Genomic DNA, 22,882 nt, shown 5'->3' on the forward strand with positions numbered 1-22,882 from the left:
CTTCCTAACTCCCTACCTACACTCACCTTTACTGGCTCCATCCCCGCCTCTTCGACCTGTTTGTTTCCTCTCCACCTATCCTCTCCTCTATCCCTCTTCTATCCGCCTCCCACTCTCTCCCTATTTATTTCAAAACCCCCTTCCCCTCCCCCTTTTCTGATGAAGGGTCTAGGCCCGAAACGTCAGCCTCTCTGCTCCTATGATGCTGCTTGGCCTGCTGTGTTCATCCAGCCCTGCACCTTGTTGTCTCGGATTCTCCAGCATCTGCAGTTCCTACTATCTCTGGTAATTAAACTGCCCAGATTTGATCTCTCCAGTCTGCCTATGTACAAAACCCTCTCTTGTTTTATGCTAGACAATTGACAGTTACACCACATTATTATGAGTGGTCAACTCCTGAATTAAAACACGCAAGCGTTTTGTTCCCCAGGCCTTCCATCCCCATCCCTTCTCTAAATTAAATCTCTCCCTAAACTCCCCCCCCCAAAAGCAAACAACTAAAGATACTGCAGAAGAAAAAGTGCTCTGAGCCTCTGTGCACAGAACAGATTACGTTTGCAGTTGTAGATTGTTTTTTTTCGTTAATTTTGTTTTGGGTTTAAAAGACTGAATTCCAAAAGCGTGTATAAATAATAACAATTGAAATGCTTGTCGCTGGTTACTGTGCTACCAAAGTTCGACTTATTGTTTGAAAACACTCGCTGTAACACAGGACACCTACACCTATCAGTGTGGCATTTATTTTATCGAGAAAGAAAGCTCCCCAGTACGTCCCGCCCAGCATAAGGATTGTTACAGTACAACACCGTGTCACTGGGTTTAGTGCTGTGATTACAGGGTAGTTGTGAGCAGTCTAGCGCTTGTCGGTCTAATGGGGCGCTGTCGCCAAATTTAATCTCAAGGTAGAATCTAGACCTTTGGTTCAAACACATCTTTTGTGTGTCTGATAACGACTCTGTCCCAGACTTTTTGAAATCTCCTGCACAGAGCACATAAATGTAGGCAAGTCTCTGCAACATAAGAGCAGGGGAAGACTATTCTGCCTGCACCGTCATTGTAGATCATCTCAGCACCATTTTCCTGTGCTATTTTTAAGGTGTGCAGATTAGATAGATTGGCTGTGGTGAAGTGCCCCATGGTGTCCAGGAAGGTGCAGGCCAGGCGGGTTAGCCAGGGTAAAAAAGGGGATAGGGTGGGGTGCTCTTCAGATGAACCAAACGGCCTGTTTCCGCACTGTAGAGAATTTATGTTGAACATAATGGAGATGCTCAACGATTGAGCATCCACAGTCTCAGGGAAGGAATTCCAAAGCTTCACCATCCTCTGAGTGAAGAAATGAAGAAATTCCGCCTGAACTCAGTCCCAATGGCCTGCTTGTTATTCTGAGACTATATCCCTTGATTCTAGACCCCTGCCCACCTCCAAACTGCCCTCAGGCACCTAAAAAGCCAGGGGTAACATAAACTTTTGTCAATTCCAAAGACTGTGTTGTGTACACTGTAGGAATTTATGTGAAAGCGATTCGGAGAGTCGTCCCTTTATTTCAGCATCTTTTCAAAAGCTTTCATGTGCTCTTTCCCCATCATTTGACTTTTAAATTCTGTAGTGAATATTTTGTACATTTTGACCTGGAGCAAGACAACATTTCTTCTGTAGACCATCCAATTGTAACAATTGAGTAGAATCTCACCTCTTGGGTTGAGTAACTGATGATGTGGAAGAAAATTGTCTATCTCTTAAAATCTCTTTTATTCATGGGCTTTTTGTGAAGGGTTTCTTCTCCTGTGAATTAAAATAGAGACTTTGGAATAAGACCATTCAGCCCATTTGATTATGCTGCACCATTAATCTAGATTGTGGTTGATCTATAACTCAAGTCCGTTTTTCCACGTTTGTTCCATTTCATTCGAAAACCACTCTTGGCACAATTCTTATCCGTCTTGCTAGTGAAAGGTCACATTAATGCCCAGCACCTCCAGTCTTTTGTTTTGGGGGTAGGGGTGTGGAGAGAGAGAGCTTAGAGGAAAGAGTTTCTTCATATTCATCCTATCAAAGCCTTTTGATGTTTCAAACACCTCAATCAGATGACTCTCGGTCTTCTATCATCTTTGTGTTCTTGAACTCTAATCCCCTAAACTAAGGGGTGAGACAAGGGGTGGGGCTGAACTTCACTGGGGCATTGGGAGAGGGTGCTAAAATTACAGGAAACCCAATCTGAATTTCAGGGCTTACTGATCTGTGCTTGCTTGCTCCTCCTCCTTTTGGACCAATCAGTTACAGAGCATCATTAGGAACCACTCAAAGAAATGCAAGAAATGTTTTATTTTCACTTCTTAGCCTCAGAAGAAGTAAAGCACTCTCCTTGCTCCCCACAAATAAATTCTGTTTCACATCAGTAAAGTTCCTCCATACTTCACTTTGCTAACCGCTCTATAACCTGACCCGCCAGTCATCTCCATATGAATGACAACCAATTCCCATCCCATGCCCTCAACTGACAGAAGAACTGCACTCAAAGTGCATTTATTGCTCATCCCTAATTGTCTTTGAAAAGATATGAGAAGGCCTACATTGCTATCTGAAGTCTGAAGTGAACTTGACCATTCAGGCCTTGTGCCAGCTCATGCAATTATGGCTGCACTGACCTTGTGCCAATTTTGGTGGCAAGTTTTGCCCCAATTGTGTAGGGCGATTAAACGTGTGCAATTCACTCCACGGGACTCCAGTTACAGTGTCAATCATTCTATTTGACAAGTTAGGCAAATATTGCAATCTAACAATACGTGACAGTTGTTTGGTTAACACAAAAGCTTAAGGATTGCTGGTGGATAAAAGACATTTAGTTCATCTTCTACAGTCTTGGTATTTACACAGTCATGGGGTTGACTAATCAATCTCTGTTAATTAGTCTACAACAGAATCAAGCATACGGTGAAGAAGGATTCCCATCCCCTACACAGACATACACTGGTCCAATGCAAGTAAACTACACATGCCAGCTATAAAATCCTCCAAATAGGTTCTAGACTCGTGCTCTGCAATGCAGGATGAGTGACTGACTTCAGATTGGTCTAAATGCCTTGAATTTTGGCATGTTTTTGTGATGAGAAAACAGTCATCCCATCCATAGCTCACAGACAGAGGCCATTCAGGCATTGTGTCTGTGCTGGTCAACAAATATCTGACTACACTAATTCCACTTTCCAGCTTTTGGTCCACAGCCCTGGCGACCACGGCAATTCAAGTGAATATCTAAACAAATGTTATATGAGAGTTTCTGACTCAACTGTATTTTCAAGCAATGAGTTCAGACTCTCACCACTGTCTGAGTGAAAAACTTTCTCCTCAACCCTCCTCTTCGCCTCTTACTTTAAAACTATGCCCACAAGTTATTTACCCCTTTATTACTGGAAACAGTGCTGCCTTCCTATCCACCCTGTTTATCTTATAATCTTATTTACCTCAACAGGTCCCCTTTCAGCCTTCACTTTAAGGAAAACAGATATCTAATCCTTCCTCATAGCTCAGATTTTCCAGTACAGTTAAATCTCCTTTGTACCATCTCTAGTGCAACCATAACTTTCCTATTAGTGCGGTGACCAGAGCTGCAAAAAATACTTCAGCTATGGCCTAACCAGTGTTTTATACAATTCCAGCATAACCTCTCTACTCTTGTATTCTATTCCTCAGCTAATAAAGGCAAGTTCCCATATGCCTTCCTAATCATCTCATCTACCTGCCCTGCTACCTTCAGGGATTTGTGGATATTTATGGATATTGATCTGATAATTGTGGTTGGTGCAAAGGTACACACAGCAATATATAAATCACAAGACGTAACTCAGGATCAAACAGTTCCAAAGCATAAAAGTAGTCGTAAAGTGGAACTGCTGCAATACCTTGTATTTACTCCGTTTGCAGAGCTCCAGAGATCGACACAATTGATGATCCCTACTGGTTAACTCATCTTCATGGTACTTTACCAACATTAGGGCAAAATCTAAGAGATGTAAAAACAGTGATCAATCTGCCATGACCCACCTATAATAACAATAATGCCCTTAAACAGATTTCAGGGTGGATTTACTTTAGAGAAAATTATATTTCCAATCCTTCTCACTGTGCAGTGAAATTTAATGAGGTGCTTGCTGGAGCATAGGGGGTTCAGGGGTGACCATATAGAGGTTTATAAAATCATGAGGGGCAAAGATAATGTGAATAGCGAAGGTCTTTTCCCTAGGCTGGGGGAGTTCATAAAGCTAGGGGGCACTTTTTTAGGGTAGGTGGAGAAAGACTTAAAAGGGACCTGAGGGGCAACTTTTTCACACAGGGGGTGGCTCATATGTGGAATGAGCTGCCAGAGGAAATAGTATATGCAGGTACAGTTACAACATTTAAAAGAAATTTGGATAGTTGTATGAATAGGAAAGGTTCAGAGCAATATGGGCCAAATGCAGGAAGTGGGACTAGTTTAGTTTGGGTAACTTGGTTGGCATCGACAAGTTGAACTGAAGGGTCTGTTTCTGTGCTGTATGACTCTATGGGTCTATAAAAGCTGAAAAATACCCATTCCAAAGGTATTCCATAAAAAAGGGTAGGAGTTGATGGAAACTGTGAAATATTGTGTAAAAATAACTTTATGTGTACTGGATTGATCTGTTGTTTAATAATCAAACTCAGACAGCTGTAGAAATCAGGAAAGAGGAAGATCTGTTGTCCAGTCATCAGTGACTTAATGATGATAATCCTATCAGAGGCAGACTGAACCATTTCCACACCTTCACTATTTACTTCCTTTTATAACCTTTTTGCATTTGAGTCAGAAGTTTGTTGGTTTATGCTCTAACCTAAGTCTTGGGTGCAACATCTAGATTGATATTTCAGTAGAGTACTGAGGGAGAGCTGCACTGTCCATGGTGCTATCTTACAGTAAAGATGTTAATATTGATCATTTGCCATCGGTAGTATTTTGAGGAAGAGCAGGAGAATTCTCCAAAGTGACCTGACCAAAATTTAACCCTGAATGAAAATTTAAAAACAAACCATTTGGTCATTTATTTCATTGCTGTGCGACATATATAAAGTTATTATTTCACAATATTTCGCAGTCTCCATCCACTTCTGTGCATAACTTGACTACCACTTTCTTTTAATATTTGTTCTTGGGATGTGGGCATCGCTGGATAGCCCAGCAGTTATTGTCCATTTCTGATTGTCCAGAAGACAGTTAAGAGCCAACCACATTGCTGTAAATCTGGAGTCACATTTAGAGACCAGGTAAGGATGGCAGATTTCCTTCCCTAAAGGATATTAGTGAACAAATGAGTTTTTTGCAATGAACAGTAATTACGTGTTCACCATTATGCTGGCTTTTGTTTTGATTTTTGCTGAATTCAGATTTCACCATGGGAGGATTTGAACAAATGTGCCCAGAACATTAGCTTGGGATTCTGGACAATTAGTCCAGTAACATCACCTCTACACTACCACCTTCCCGTTTTTTCTACATTACAACTGTAATTACACTTCCAAAACACTTTAGGGCATACTGAGTTCATGAGAGCGGCTATATAAATGTAAGTTCTTCCATTGTATTTTGACTGCAAAAGAAACGAACTGGCCTTGGGGCCTTTAGACTTTACTGGGGTGGGTGGTTGGTGAAGATGTTAAAAGTGAGATTTTAATTCCTGGCAGGAGTCAGGTAGTGGATGGATTGAGGCATTCATAAAACTTGCAGCACAAGGTTCAAGAGATTTTAACTAGTGCCTGACCCTGCTGGTAGTGGGAATTGAAGCAGCTAAAAACAAACATAGGGGATATAGTGCAGCATTACCAGCTATGAAGGTAAATAGTGGGGATTAGTTGGAGAGACAGAAATCTGGAGTTACGGGGATGGGGGTGGGGGGGCAATGAGTCCTTGTGATGCCTGGAGTCCCAGTCTATCCCAAAAGGAAACTAATCAAACTTGGATATTAGTTAAGTGCCTACATCAATTGTGCACTCAGATCTTATTCCTGTCTGGCAATGGGTGGAACTGCTCCACCTCTTCAGTTCAATGGTGATCAGGTCATGCTAGGTCATTGCACTCTGATTTTAATGTGAAATTGTTGCTTGCCCAAACCATAAATATTCTGCAGGTAGGAATGAATATGAATACAACAGTATGCACATCTCTACTAATTAACCATTCCCCAGTTAGTGGTAAGAAGTGGATGGATGTAGTTTAAAGTGTTAATAGCTAAATAGTCTAGATAATCAGTGATATAACAGGTCACTTGACTTTAACGGGAGATGGTCCTATGTACATCCTCGTGCTACGCCTCACCCTGTAAATAGTTGGAAGACTTTTTCTAATGAAAGGTAAACTTGAATTGAATTAGCTTTATTATCACATGTACTTAAATGAGTACAGTGAAAAATTTACAAGTTGCCACCTATGGTGTCATCTTAGGTACAAAGGTATCTAGGTATAGCTTCTTAAGTCCAAATTTGTAGGAAAAAGAAATACCAAAATAAAGAAACTTACAGCAGCTTACCATCCAGTAGAATCTATAGTGATACTGACAACAGAATGGGCAGTCTTCTTCCAGCTAAGAGTTGGCTACATTGGCATGGGAATATTTTAACCACCCTATTCCACCGGCAGTGTTGAAATCAATCCTAAAATTCATTTCTTTCCGAGATGCTGTTAGCTATTGGCCTGGTTTAAATAGAGGCAGTTAGTGACATGATATCTCACTGCTCCCACAGGGTAACCCAATAATAATGTTAGGTTACCAATGAGGCAGAGGCCTGGTTGAATTATCTAGGGGATGTGAGTTCAAATCTGACTCTGTGACTTGGACTGAGTTAAATATCTGAACATTCTTTTTAAAAAGTGTACTAGCAAAAGTGACCATGAATGTCACGAAAAAGTAACGACAGGTCTATGAAGGGTCCTTTGTGGAAAGAAGTATGCTACCCTGGCCTGATCTGGCCGACATGTGACTCCAGTCCCAAACCAACGTGCTTGACTCTTAACTGTCCTTCGAAGTGGCCTGGCAAGCCACTTAGTTGTGAGAAGGCTGCCCACTACCACCTTTCCAGAGCAAATGAAGATGACCAGTGGCATTGCCAGCAATGCCCACATCCTGAGAATGAATTAACAGATTGTTAGGATCACTAACTGTAGGTGACCCAAAATACCGAAGTTCCAGGCTTCATTTCATTGCAGTGTTTATCCAGCATTCCTGTACAGTAAATAAAAGCTATGTGGAAAATACTTGGAGCCGAATGTTTATCAAGTACGCCACATCCTCCCTAGACCAGTTAAGGTTACTTAAACGGAGTGGGGTAAATTCACCACCTGCCTCAGCCTGGGACATGACTGGAGGCCAGTCCAATTAACTAATTTATTTTTAAATGATTCATTCTGCAGATGTGACTGTCATTGGAAAGGTCAGCATTAAATGCTCATCTACAGTTGCCCTAAGAAGGTGATGGTGAGCCTTATACCTGATACTGAGTGACTTGTTGAGTTTTCAGGTTTCATCCCTTAGTTGATATGAGTGAATCATTTGGGTTTTTACTGATAGCCTTTAGTAATACTGACAGCAATTCTAAAATTTACAACATGAGAATGACATTTGAATTGTCTAAATTATTAGTCCAGTGACATAACATTATCCTGATGAGATATATAATGTGCATTATACAGTAGTGCACAAAATTCAAAGAATTTTTTAATTCATTCATGGAAAGTAGGCATCACTGGATAGGGGCAGCATTTTTTGCCCATCCTTAATTGCCCAGAGGGCAGTTAAGAGTCGACCACATTTGTAGGCCAGACCAGGTAAGGATGGCAATTTCCTTCCCTAAAGGGCATTAGTGAACCAGATCGGAGTTTTCCAACAATTGACACTGAATTGACGGCCATCATTAGACATTAATTCCAGATTTTTAAAAAAATTGACCTCAAACTCCACCATCTGCCATGGCAGGATTTGAACCCTGGTCCCCAGAACATTACCTGGGTCCCTGGATTAACACTCCAGCAATAATACTATTGGGCTATTGCCCCCCCTTAAATGTAAATGTGCTTAGAGGGAATGTGAAGTACAGAAATTGTTCTAAAGTGTATGATAAACATGAGGCATAGGTGAATTTCCATGTATTATGGTGCATTGGAGATGCCTATATAATGCTCTCAATTGTTTCCCTCAACTGTCAGGGGACAGCAGCTTGGATGGTACAACTGTTCTGTTTTTCAACTGCTGTGAAGTTTTATTTCCTTAATTATTCTGATTATTCAACATTGTGTTCTCTTCCTTGAGCTACACAGTGGACTTGATCAATCATTAATAAACAAAAAGGACAGTATCAGCCAACAGCAGTTGTCCTGGAGCAAGGATGCATTTTTTTTTAAGAAGAACCTGTGTCTTTTAGTCCTATCTTCCTGGGACATGGACCCCATTGCTTGATTGATGTCCACCCCTCCATTCGCCCTATCCCAATCCCAGAAAGGAGTCAATGCCCCAGGAGATGAGAAATGGATGGTTAAGGGCACATATAATTGATGATTGTAACTGGTCCGTCAAATCGGCCCAACACTCATGATGTTTAGAGAACAATAACCAGCCACACTCCAAACAAACCCATTCACACAGCACCCAGTGCAACCATGTTATCATGTCCTTGGCAGAGGCATTTTAAAAAAAAATCAAAATTGTTGCTAAGTCATGGCAAATATAAAGCCCTTCCAGTGGTTTTGTCGGTAAAAGCACCATCTCCCACATGTCAGAGGATCCCTGGATCTGTCCACAGTTGACAACTCAGGAGACAGGAGGAGTGATGAGACTGACCATCAATTTTTGGGTGAGAGCAAAACAGACAAATCTATCCAGTGGCTTGTGGAGAACAGTGAATGGAGCATGTAAAATGTTTGCCATTATCAATCCCAATTTAGCACTTCAGATCCTGGTAGGGCGTGTACACTCAAAAACACTGCCAATTCACACAGCTCTCTCATTTTCTGCCCATCAAATTGAATGAATAAAAACTGCAGCCCATACATTGGAAAATATGATTCCTACAGCACACAAAGTTCTGTGGAGCTAGAGGGAATGTGACATACAGAAATCTAGTCTTGTTTGCAAGTGGAGATCGCTAAAGCTGATTTACAGCATTCCTCGTTTTCTGGTCAGGAAGGCGATGTTACTGGCTTAATAAATCCAAAGGAGTGTGACTTTAACCTCCATTGTAGCAGTTTGAGAATTTAATTCAATTTAAGATCAGGATGTAAAAAGCTAGCATCATTCAGACGTACCAAGATACTCATTCCTTGCAGCTGGGGATGCTAATCTTGACAATGATGTCAATGTCCTAAGACTGGCTTTTTAAAATAGTTTCTAAGATTGTCACCATGGCTGTGGGACCAGACGAATAATTCAGAGGACATTCACATCAGGGTTAGCTTTACAATGGAATTCAACAATAACATGAGGATGGTGACCATGTTGGGCTACTATAAAAGCCAACATGTTAATTACTGTCCTTACTGCCACTCTTATCTGACTTTGCTCCAAGTTCAAATTGTGTGATTGACTCCTCAGCCATCTGAACTGGCTAAGTCAGTCATCCAGGTTTCAACTAATCACCAGGGCTTCATGAGGAAGGAGCAGGGTTGCCTGACAGCAACTGAGGATGACCAACAAATATAGCTGTACCAAATCACCCACATCCTGAGAACAAGTACAAAACAGAACATCCTCCTCATAATTCATTGAATTTTCTGTGTGCCTTTTTATAAACTATATTAATCTGTACAGCAGTCCACTTATATTTTTAATGGTTCATTTAATAAAAAGGTTTCACCCTGATTTCTGTTTTCTCTTGGGTGCAAGCTTTGCAATGATTCAAGAGGTGATGGGGTCAAGGAGGAGGCTAACACTCTGGCCCTGGTATTTTACACCTGATTGCTGCAGCTCCAAAGTCAAGAGTGGACCATGATTTAATGAATAGTGCACATTGGTCCCAAACTCAGAGCAAACTGAATCTCTATCACACATACCCCTACAACCCCACACATTTCAATATATAACACATCTGGAGGTAGATCCTGAGTGTAAAAGAGGTGATTGTAAAATGCCAGCCCAATTTATGGGAGTTACAGACCAAATCACATTATCACCTGAAGTCAAAATTACTCCCTCATGTCAGAACGAAGGTGCAACTTTTTTGATGAGAGGAAATGAAACATCACTTTACTGCATATGCTGAACTAAGAGGCTTTGACTGAACACATTATGATATTAACTAAATTTGGAGTTGGAATGCATTTTCTGATGCCTTTGTGTGTGACCTTTATCCCATTTGAACTGGAGATTCTGGGGGGCATTTAGCTTCCAAGGAAAGGATGCAGAGCCTGGTTAAAACAGTTCTATTTATTTCCATAATTGGACAAAATAAGCCATGACAAACATGTTTGTCAAAGGTCACTTGCATTGTTATGTCAAAAATGCAGCAGATCTGTCTATCTTTAGTCAGTTAAACAAGAATAGTACCTTGGAGAAAAGAGCTAAATGTTTATCTGGCATTAAGAAAAAATCAGATAATGTTCAAATTAAGGATGAATTTGGAGACACTCAGAGGAAATTGGATTTGGTGGATGTTTTAACTGCATCTTGCTTGTTCTGGGAGTTGTGAGATTCCCACTGCAGCTGATCTCTTGGAGTACAATACAAGTAGCTAGCAAAGTGAGATTTCCATTAGTCGCACCAACCCGTTACAGCATGAGGGTGGTTTTTCAGGTGGTTGCAGGTCAAGAAGCTGTATAAAGGTTTTTTTATACATTCATATCATATTCAAATATCAATTGTCAGTTGCAAGTTCAAAAAGGACCAGCTTGCAATGTGTAATAGATAATGGCCCACCTTTTTGTTATACACGTACGCAAATCAATTCTGATTTTATTTCTTTGAAATTGCTGATTTCACATGCGTTGGCCTCAACAGCAGATGACATGTAAGCAGGTTTTGTACGTTCGGTTGTATTTCAGAAATCTAGATTAAAGTGGCAGGTAGACTGCTACTCGTAGTCTAAAACTTCAAATATAAAGGTGTTCTTTAATATGCAGTTGAATTCAAAGCTGTTTGGCTATTCTTGTGCATAAGCAGTGAATGAATTACTTGATCTAGTCAATGCGACTAGTTCTTGCATAGGTATTAATTCCTGTTGCATTCTGAGGCCATTGTTTGTATTTCAAAAGCTGTGTTTTATCCTTTAATTGGACTCTGTCCTCCATTTCATCATAAGATCTGTAAGTTTGTAAACTATAACCATAGTTGAGAGGGGATTATCTGAGGTTGGAGATGCTGTCAGCAGACAACTGGAGAAACTGCTAGAACCACTGGCAGTACCTTTTCACCTTTGTTCACATTTTCCTCGCAGCGGGCTGGAAATGGTCAACCCTGCCTAAATCTTCCTTGTGTTTGCGTAAAAGTGTTGAGGTCATTGGTGACATCCTACCATCACAATGACAAACCCCACTGCTTCTCAGATGGGGCGGCACCATGTCTCAGTGGTTAGCACTGCTGCCTCACAGTGCCAGGACCAACTTCGATTCCACCCTCGGGTGACTGTCTGTGTGGAGTTTGCACATTCTCCCCGTGTCTGCGTGGGTTTCCTCCGGGTGCTCCAGTTTCCTCCCACAGTCCAGGGATGTGCAGGTTAGGATTCGCCATGCTCAATTGCCCCATAGTGTCCAGGTATGTGAAAGCTAAGTGAATTAGTCATGGGGGTTACAGAGATAGGGTAGGAGGTGGGTCTGGGTGGCATGCTCTTTGGAGGGTCACTGTGGACTTGATGGGCTGAAAGGCCTGCTTCCACACTGCAGGGTTTCTATGATTAGCAAGCTCAGCAAAGATACAATGACAGGAATTTGATTCTTCCACAGTATTTGTAACCACTGAAAGAACATGGGCCCATATTGGATATTTGTAGCCAATTATAGCAAAATAAGAATTGCAAAGCACAGTTCATGAGTGTGATGGAGTACTCCACACTTGCCTGGATGAATGCAGCCTAACAACACTCAACAAGCACAACACCATTCAGCCTGATTGCTTGGTACTTCACCCACTGCCTTCAACAGTCATTTCTCCATCATTGATACATAGTGGAAGCAGTACACTACAGTAATTCACCAAGGCCTTTTCAACAGTATCTTCCAAACCTGTGTCCTCGACACCCTAGAAGGGAGACAAGAGGTAATGGGGCTATCACCAGCTGCAAATTCCCCTGCAAGTCACACACCATTCAAACTTGGAACTATATACCTGTTCCTTCACTATCATTGGGTTAACATCCTGGAACTTTCTCCCTTACAGCACTGTGGGTGTACCTAATTCACATGCAGCAGTTAAAGTAAGTAACTCACCACCACCTTCTCCAGGGTTATTGTGAATGTGCGTTAAATGCTGGCTTTGCCTGCGATGCATTAAGTGGTCACATGGCTCCTCAAGCCTGTTTTTCCATTCAGTAAGATGATGGCTGAACTTTCACATCAACTGCACTTTTCTAATCTATCCTCAAAACCCTTAAGTCCCTCAGTGCTCTTAAATCTATTGAGCTCAATCTGGAATGTAATCAACAATTTCTCTAACAATTCCAAAGATTCACAACTCTCTCAGTGAACAAATATTTTTTCATCTCAATCCTAAAATGCCAATTCTCCAATCAAGATTTTGTTTAGCTTGTTTCTGAAAATCGCTCAGTTTTCTATTTTTGCACTGAATTGGCTCATGACATGAGGTTCATATCGAAAACACTGAGTGAAATGCGATTGCTTTTTACGTGTTTAAGCCTTGGGAAGATGGCATTCTAATTTAAATGGTCACAAATTCAGCCTGCAAAATTGAGAAACTAAGTGCGGTGATTGTAACGAGGTCAGCCAGGTGGACCTCATAGAATATGAGTTCCCTGACTGGGGCTGTTAATCTGGTCCAATCAGAGAGCCCTGGCTGACAGAAATAAACAGGAGGGTCAGAAGTTCTGTTCACTCTGAGAGCTGGCTCTGAGGGAGCTGGATCAGTGTCAAGGAATCTCTATGTGCAAATAAAGGGTGACTTGGTGATGGGATACTGGTCTCTGTGGAGTTATTTCATGAAGGATCAACAATTATGTCCCTTCTTTATGAAAACCAAAACAACTGCGGATGCTGTAAATCAGGAACAAAAACAGGAGTTGCTGGAAACTCAGCAGGTCTGGCAGCATCTGGGAAGAAAAAAATCAGAGTTAATGTTGGGTCCGGTGACCCTTCCTCAGAACTTGACCTGAAACGTTAACTCTGATTTTTTTTCTTCACAGATGCTGCCAGACCTGCTGAGTTTCCAGCAACTTCTGTTTTTTGTCCCCTCTTTATGAGTCTGGTTAAAAAGCTAAAAGACTTGAAAGGCAATCTCAATCATGTTTTCACATCAGTCTCATTGATTGGATTAACACAGGGACAGGAGATTTGGCCCAAACCCAGTGAGTTGAACACAAAACCTAGTCTACAGCTCCAATGTGGTTCCGAGCGATTGCTGAGTTGTCACAGGATCTGATCTTCAAATGACGTGTTGACTCAAGGTCCTGTCTGCTTTGTCAGGTGGCAAAGAGCATTCTATAGAATGATTTTGAAGAAGACCATGGGATTTGAACAGTGCCTCAGTTCATAGTTATGCATCAACCATCATTAACAGAATAGACTGTTATCTGATTGTTGTCTGTCGGAGTTTGCAAATTTAACTGCCATAACTCCTACATTTCAACAGTGATTACATGTCTAAAGTACTTTTTTGGTTGTAAAATAGATTGTGACAATATTAGGTGATGCAAGCCACTATATAAATACACATCTATTTTAAATGACAGAACTCTACCATTATGGGTTAAAAAAAATCTCAAGTTCAGGCTTTGAAATCTCAAGATGACTATTTCAGTTGAGCAATGTACAACTTAAAAACTGTAGCCTCGATTATGTCACCAGACCGACAGAAACTGCACTTGGTAGCTCAATGAGAACACCAGTGATCTGTCTCTAGATCTCATTATACCAAGTCCTGCTTTTGGACCAACAGAGAAAAGACCTTCTTGCAGGCCTCCAGAAATGAAAGGCATCATCTCCACGACAGTACCTGCGATCACCTTCCCCTTTCTAACTAGACCAACTGAGTCCCATTAAACAACCAGAGAATAGTCTACCTTCTCACTGGATTATCTGAGGCTGTACTTTTTCCTTCCTGCAGACCCACACATCAGGTCCATTCCAACCATATGTAAGTGGAACTTAGGTCTATGCTCGCTGTTTCTCCTTCATTAGATCTGCTTTTAACACAATGACATGCCATTTTAACCCAAGAGGTAACTAACAGAACAGTCCGTGTTACGGCTGGTCAGACGTTACACTCTATTGCAGTCCTGCAAAACTGGCGGGTTACCTAATTCAGTCAGTTTTATGACGGTTGAGCAAAGTTAAATTGATCCATAATATCTCAGTTTATGGGCACAATTTCACTTCTTTCTGTGGCTCTGGTGTACAGCATCATCATTCTTGCAAACGGTTTCACTGGCATTGAGTTGCAAACAATTGAAATACACTTTCACCGGGTTCTGGTTAGCCCTACAGTGACAAACCAATAGAAATCTGGCAAGACAAGTCGTGACAGTGGCCTCTGAGTGGCTCACACGACGGTTCTCGTTAAAATAAACAAAAGACTTGTTCTATAGCATCTTGTGTGACTTTTGGACATCCCAAAGTCCTTTGCAGCCACCTTTGGAGTGCAACGAAAGAAATATGGAAGCCAAAATGTGGACACCCCAGATTTCATGACCACCATGTTCTAATTAATTTATTCATAGTGTTGTTGGTGAAGAAAAAGCAGGATATGCGGTGTGTGTGTATACGCGCGCGTGTGTGTGTGTGGGTGGGGTGTTGGTGAGGGAAGGTTCCCCTGCTGTGCGTCGAAATAAGGCAATGGGATCCTTTATGCCCCCTGAAGAGGGCAGATGGAGCTTTGAATTGACATCTGATGTGACAGACGGCACCTCCGACAGTGCAGCAATCCCTCAGTGTTGCACCGCAGGAAAGCCCTTTCTTGTGCAACTCCTGGCGCTGTATGGGGCTGTTGTGGTGCTGCTGTAACTTACTGACAACAGCAACGCTTGGTGAGCAACTTATTCAAAATTTCCAAGTCTGCTAGACAAGCCGCGCACTGCTGAACAAAAAGTGTCGCTTTGCACAAGAAACACTACCAGCCTCCACAATAGGACGACAAAAATCCTTGCCCTATTTATAAATTTGGCCTCATTAGTGAATAATCCAATGACAAAGACTTCTGTGCTGAATAGAACCTCATCAGGTAGACCATAGATCTGTAACAATTACAGGAAGGAACAGCTGCCGCACATTGTATTGTGGCTGTCTGTGTTGCCATATGATATGGAAACGACTGGCTTTCTGGTGCAGATTTCCATTCGTTTGTACTTTTACCTTCTGATTTTTGTACTATTAGCACAGAAACGTGAGAAAAGAAATTGAAGGCACACATTCTCTATACAATAACACGTGATATCATCGGCTCAAACCTTTGGGGCAGAAATGTCACCTCACGCTTCACTTGTTCAGATGCTTGCATTTTTAGCTCATATCGTTATGGTCATAAGAATTGATACATAAAAATGAGGAAGGTTTCAGCCTTGCACTCTCGATTGATATTAAACATATGATTTATCATTTACCGCTGCAGCACAGCTGTTATTTCTCCTGTCTGGATAAAAAAAAATAGATTAATCTGAATCACTTGCAACAAGCAAAATGACATCTCTGCAGGCTGTCTCACTTGTCCAGACTGTCAGTGATAAACCTGCGAGATGGAGATGACATCGGTTGGTTTTATTATTTTGGAATGGGTTGCAATGGAAGAACACGTGTAATTTTTTAATAAAAGCAGCAACTTGCATTTATATAGCAGCCTTCCGATAGTAAAGTGAAAGAGTGATTATTAGACAAACTGAGCGATTTAGGAAAATGTTGCGGAGAATAATCCAAACACAGAAAGATAGGTTTTAAGTAGATAGACCCTATGGCCTTGGCAGCTATAGACATAGCCATGAGTGGCGAGTCATGAGAGTTGGGGAGGCTAATGCTTGACAAGCAGAGATGTTTAAGGGCTTCAACACTGAAGGAATTAAAGTTAGGGTAATTTGGAGCCATGGGGGGAAGGAGAGGGAACACGCAGCATCATCCGATACAATACAGGTCTTTAGAGACCGGTGGGCACCACGGGGACTGGGGTGCATCATTACCATGGAAAATGTTATTCTGGGTTAGTAGGTTTCCATTCATTTTCCATTAACTGCTCGGTTCTGCTTTTACTATGGTGCCCATCAAGGGCTGCCTAACCTGATTAAAGTTTTGTTTTAAAAGAGTAGAAATACTTAATGACAAGCTTTATGAACAAAACCACACATGTACTGAGAACAGAGATTGATTCCAGGCAACTAAACTGTCAACTGAGCTCCAGCATGCTTCCTTTCTCCATAGTGACCTAACGTCTATATTTAATCCCCAATTTCCTCCACTTGCCTATTTCCTTAAAGCATCAACTGTTTGCTGAAGTTCAGTGACAGGGTCACCTTGACCCAAGTGGACATCATTTATCTAAAGGTCCCAACAGTCTACTAGCTCAGTCTGGTTCTGTCCTGATCCAATGCTTGCGTTTTGTATAAATTTCTGGATAGCAGGAGTCCTGGCAGAATTCCCTATTCCTAACTCAAATTGACTGAAGCCATTTGCAGCATCCCTATTCACCCAGGTAATGCTCAATTCTCACCTTGGTAGCTTGAGAATTGGAGTTGCATTCAGTTTTCTACAACAGGTCTGGAAATTAGAAGGTTGGTATGATCTTAAAGCTGTCAGATTGTTATAAGTACTCATTTGGTTTACTAATTGTGGGGAAATCCTGTTTAACCTATGGGTGACTCCAATCTCTTACCAACACTTAACTGAAGCTACCAAGCAAACCATTCAGTTGGAATACAGCAATGGACAATAGACTGTAGCCTTGTATCTTGAGAATGAATTAAGTGAAGACTACTGGCAGAATCTTCCCAGACCCTGAACAACATGGGAAATGGTAATAAAGTTGGAGGGTGGGGGTGGTCACGTGAGAGATCAGCACTGTGGAGTTTCCCACCGTCGAGAGCAAAATCTCCCATTTTCCAATCAAGTGTTGAATGGCGAGACAAGATCTCACCAGTGAGCAGCAAGAGGCTTATTCACACACACTAACATTACATCATTATGTCATCTCACCTCATTGATTTGCAGTTTCCCATTCCTCCAACCACCACAGTGAAACTAGATGGCATCAATCCTTGACATGAAAGTCAGAGGGGGCCTAGTGACTCCAGCTCACCCCTTGATCCTCCAGACCTCCATCAGTCACCAACATCCCAGGACACACTCCAATGGCAGCAATTGTATGCACTCCCATCCACTAGAACCTTCAAGTCTCTATTGGCAAGGTGGGATGCCAATTATCTTCTGTCCAACCAGACCGAGGTAAATAAAACAAACAGCACACTGCCAGCATTTGATCGGGTGCAGGTCAGGACTTTTAAGATAGAACAGGTGCCAGGAATCCTGGGAGGTGCCAGTAGTGTCCAGTACCTCCACCTGTGGTGACTGGGAGATTACAACAATTGGTCAAGTAATGAGGCATGAGGCATGTTTGGGAAGGTAGTGCGAGAAAACTCACTAAAGCTTGCGGAGAGAAACTGACCATCAAACTGAACAAAAATGATGCCTAGCCACATCCTGCTTTGATTCAGCATTGCTTTCCATTGTCCCAGCTCCAGCAAAACAGCTCAAAGGGAGATAAGGAGATTAGTTTTATACGATGAATTGTCGTGATCTGAAATGCACGATCTGAAAGAATATTGGAAACAGAGTTAATTGCAACTCTGAAAAGGGATTTGGGTATATATTTATAAAGGAAAACTTTTGCAGTGTTTATGGAAAGCTGGGAATTTGGAGAGTCGGTATGGGCACAATGGGCTGAATGGCATCTCATTGAGCGGTTAATCTATGTTTCATTCAACTTACGGATTTTCCATGCATGAGAGAAATAAAGCAAAGAATTTTAAGGACAAAAGGCTATCCTCTTATATTCGTAATTAGACAAATTAGTCATTAGAACTAAGAGTTCCCCAATGTCCGACAGTGTTTTATCTCTTTTTTTAGTTTCTCCTTGAGTATTCGAATCACGATCTCTACCCATTGTCTGCGGGACTTGATAACAGTTTGATGTCAGTAACCCACTGCCTCCGATCACCCCTGTCCTGGAATGGTTCACTTACAAATTGCAAATTCACCAACTTTTTGTTTCTTTATTCATTCATGGGATGAGGGCATCGCTGACCAGGCAGCATTTATTGCCTAGACCCTTCATCAGAAAAGGGTCTAGGCCCGAAACGTCAGCCTTCCTGCTCCTATGATGCTGCTTGGCCTGCTGTGTTCATCCAGCTCTGCACCTTGTTGTCTCAGATTCTCCAGCATCTGCAGTTCCTACTATCTCTGATAGCATTTATTGCCCATCCCTAATTGCCCAGAGGGCAGTTTACAGTGAACCACATTGCTGTGGGTCTGGAGTCACATGTAGGCCAGACCAGGTGACAATGGCAGTTTCCTTCCCTAAAGGACATTAGTGAACCAGATGGGTTTTTCCAACAATCAACAATGGCTTCATGGTCATTATTAAACTCTGAATTCCAGATATTTTATTGAATTCAAATTCCACCATCGGCCATGATGGGATTCGAACTTGGGTCCCCAGAATGTTATCTGGGTCTCTGGATTAACAGTCCAGTGATAATACCACCAGGCCATTGCCTTCCCCACATTCTGCCACGCTGTGAGACCCATTGGAAGTGCCACCATGGTTTCTGGCGCAGATACACCTTAATTTCTTGAGCCGACAGAAGTAATGCCAATCACAGTGAATACAAAGTAGACAGGCACATAAGGGGTCATGTTATGGCTTGTGTTGTTGCACTAATAAGCACGAGTTAAGCAAATCCCACCATCACAGTTGAACCATTTCGAAAATACATGACTGAAAAGCTGCTGCTGGTAAAAGTTACCATGAGGCTGTCGGATTGTCATAAAATTCTCACCTGGTTCACTAATGTTCTTTAGGGAAGGACACCTGGCATCTTTACTCAGACTAGTCTACACTGTATGTGTCCCTTGTTCCATAGCATATGGTTAACCTTTAAATGCCTTTTGAAGTCACCGCGCAATCCCCATTCAGTTGTATTGTAACTTGCACTGGGCAATAAATGCCAGTCAGCAATTCATACTCCCTGAGACTGAATTGATAAAAAAACACAATTATTGCCTGCTTAAAACGGGTTGGTCCCATGACGGCTGGAAATAAAAGCTGACTTTATTTTGCTTCTTATGATCTTAGATCTGGCTTCCCTCTGGTGGTGCGAACATGGCAGTTTTGTATAACTACTTCAGATCCAATCTGAGGAATTAGATTAGACCTTGATTATATCCATCCTTATTCTTCCGGACCACATTGAAAGAGAAAGAGAGGGCCATCTCCTGTTGTGCAAGAGGCAGGAATATTGCAAAGGAGTATGAAACATTTTAGACTTGTACAAAAATGTGTAAAATGAACAAAAAGGGGACAATAGTTTCCAGTGCACAACCTTCACTGCAGACAACATCTTGTCTGGCTTATATGAACGTAGTAACATTTAGCTCTTATAGATGGTCCCACCAGTCAATAAGACTGTGGATGATCTCTTACTGAACTCCAGATAGCTGCCTTTGTCCCATATCCTTAAATACATTTAGTTAACAAAGAAAATCTATGCATCTCAGATTTATTATTAATGACTAACCGTTTACAGATGAAAGTTCTGAACTTCTACCAACCTTTCCATGAAAAAATGTGTTCTAATTATGCTCCTAAAAGACCTAGTTCTATTTTTTTGGACCTTGCATCCTAATGTTAGACATCACAATGGACAGAAATAGTTTCTTTCTTTCCAGCCAGTTTCCCTATATCTTAAAAAGTTTGGTGAAAAGTCCTTTAATCTTCTACATTTCAGGGAACTGAACCCTGGCTTGTGTAATTCTGCACGTGTCACATTTTGTGCTTTGCTTTATTTGCCTAGAATAGGATAGGAGTGGAACAGGAAAGGGACTGGGGAGAAAATGTTTTGGGCTTAAAGTAAGGGCCAAGTTTACCATATCTGTGTGTGACTATGGGGAAATGATACTCATTCCTTTATGTTATTGCCATCTGTCTATTACAAAGAACGATCAAGCAGTATTACATGATTGTGACATGCTTGGGGGTAACAACACTAGGCTTTCTGTTTCTAAACATTGGCATCACTGTTCTTTGATACAAAACACTCAAATATTTTCTGCTCAAAATACAATTACTGTTAACTAAACAGGCTTAATTATGAACTTTAAAACCTCAAATAGTTGATTGCAGGAAAGGATCTTCTGATCAGGTCTTAACAATGGAAATAAAATTACCTTCTCTGAGAATCTGTTTTTTTATGCAAATACTGTTACTATAGCATATTCACTGTGACAACCATTGTCCTTCACGTAACTTATAATGGACAGAGTCCTTCAGTATTAAGGAAGACAGTGCAACAATACTGCAGCTAATGAGACAAAATTGGCAGAGCAACTGTCTTCCTAGTTATGCATTCAAATTTCACTCCAGAGCTTTGAGCAAATTATCTAGGCTGACACTCCAGTGCGGAACTGAGAGAGTGCTGCACCGTCAGAGGTGGTGTCTTTCGGGTGAGATGTTAAACTTGAGGCCCTTGTTTCCATCTCAGGTTGATAACATTTGGAAAAAGAGCAGAAACGGTTTCCATGCTGCCCACCCAATACTTACTTTGCAACTCGTACCTAAAAAAAACTGAACATTATCTCATTGTTGTGGGATTTGTTATGGACAAGTTCACTGCCACAACTCCCTTCTGGATCACAGTAATAGCTTTGGCTGTTTTGTGCTGTCCTACAATCCTGAAAAGTGCAATACAAATGCAAGTTGTATTCTTTCTGCATTCTGAAAGTTATTTCCCACAAATAATCTTATCTATTCTTAATTGAATATAAGGAAAGCATATCTAGATGCATCATCTCTCATTAAGGTAAATTTGGCAGGACACAACCGAATGTATTTTTCTTGCATAGTTGTGGGCTAAAGTGGATGAAGAAAATGAGATGGCTTCAAATGCACTGTGAAAACTCACCAGCCCACACATATGGTATCTGTGAGTCTCAGCCAGTTATAAATTAATTAAAAGTTGAAGTGATCCATACTGGAAAGGAGATCATTTTACTGGTAAATAGCTCATTCTTTTGTGCCACTTAGCACAATTTCATTTCTGCCCATCATTGTCTTTCATTGTTCTGTCTGTCACAGGGGGTCTGGACAAGCAGCAAGCCAAGGTTTCAGCTAATGACAGGAAGTCTTTAAAGTTTGCCCTGCATTTCATCTTCTCAACAGGAGTTTCAGGACACGTCTACTGTTTGATCCCCACAGTGAGATTATTGCTGTAGTTAATTAACAGATCTCCCATTTTACTTTTACTCGTCTGAAGGCGTGCAGGAGGACCAAGGGTAATAATTCAAGACCAGTCCAACTGACAAATACTTCAGGCAGAGGGTGGGCTTTCCTTTCAAATATTGCTGTTCATTTCAAGAACACCAGAACATAAATGACGCCAGTTGGCCCTTCCAGCTTGTTCCACCATAGAATTAGATCACAGCAGATCCGTTCTATCACTTCATTTGCCTGCCTTGGTTCCATATTAAAAGAAAACAACTTACATTCTCGGTCACCTTTAGGCCATTCCAAATAATTTTGATGTCCATCCAGTGCTTCTTTGTTTGAAGGGTAGTCACTGTTATAATTTAGAGGACATAACAGCAAATTAGCACACAGCAAGCTCCCACATCCAGCAATATTTAATTAATCTGTTTTCCGGATAGTGGTCGGGGGGAGGGGGGGATAAATATTGACCTGGAGGCCTGGAAAAAATCTCTTTCCCTCCATTCTTGGAAACAATGCTGTGAAATCTTAATGTTTCCCTAAGAAAGCGACTCACAGTTCAGCTTCTTATTCGAAATATGGATCTAGTTGTTTGCCCTGTTCTGGGAGCCTGCTTGCTGGAAGGTTAATTCCTGCAGGGGGGACAATACACTGTTCGTATGTATATTCTTAAATTTACGATTTGGGTCTCATTTTCCTCTCACCTCTCGGTGATTTGGCTGTTATTTTGGCACTCGATCCAAGTGAGGTCGGCAATTATTTCAAAACCAGAAAACGCCCTGTTAAAACCAGTCAACATTAACCCACACGTGCCGCGGAGCCGATTAAATATATCCGCGTGATAGTTTCACAAAACGAAAATGAAAGCAAAGCAGTGTGTTGTGAGAATAACATCTGTGTATTTAAATCGGAGCAAAGCTACAGGTCAGATTTGAACTCTCTATTCTCTCTCTGATAAAAAAAAAACTGCCAGGCGGTTTTGCCAGCATTGCAACTTTGAAAGTCGAATTTTCTCCCAAACAGCCGCCGATTTTACTTTTGCTAAATGTGCTCCCAACATATCGAATTTATTCTTACACTTATCCGTTTTGCCTGTGCAAAAACAAAAGTTGGACACCTGAAATGAGAAAAGTAAGTGCTGGATAACCTTGGTCAGACCGCATCCATGCACAGAGGTACAGAGTTAATGTTTCAGGGTGAAAACAACAAATGCTGGAGATCACAGCGTGTCAGACAACATGCACGGAGAGACAGCAAGCGTGCTC

General features: G+C 41.4%; 1 protein-coding gene and 1 long non-coding RNA gene across 3 annotated transcripts in view; one reads left to right on the forward strand and one right to left on the reverse strand.

Annotated features, from left to right (window-relative positions):
* Positions 1–22,882, forward strand: part of sox5 (SRY-box transcription factor 5) — a 384,119-nt gene that overhangs the window by 25,310 nt on the left and 335,927 nt on the right. The window lies entirely within an intron of this gene.
* Positions 12,187–22,439, reverse strand: LOC125485788. Its single transcript, XR_007264495.1, has 3 exons — positions 22,322–22,439; positions 21,896–21,969; positions 12,187–12,227 (listed from the first exon to the last, which is right to left on the reverse strand). It is a non-coding gene; the product is annotated as an uncharacterized LOC125485788 (long non-coding RNA).

Source organism: Rhincodon typus, chromosome 22, assembly GCF_021869965.1.
Source record: "Rhincodon typus isolate 14 chromosome 22, sRhiTyp1.1, whole genome shotgun sequence".
In the NCBI taxonomy this organism is placed as follows: Eukaryota; Metazoa; Chordata; class Chondrichthyes; order Orectolobiformes; family Rhincodontidae; genus Rhincodon; species Rhincodon typus.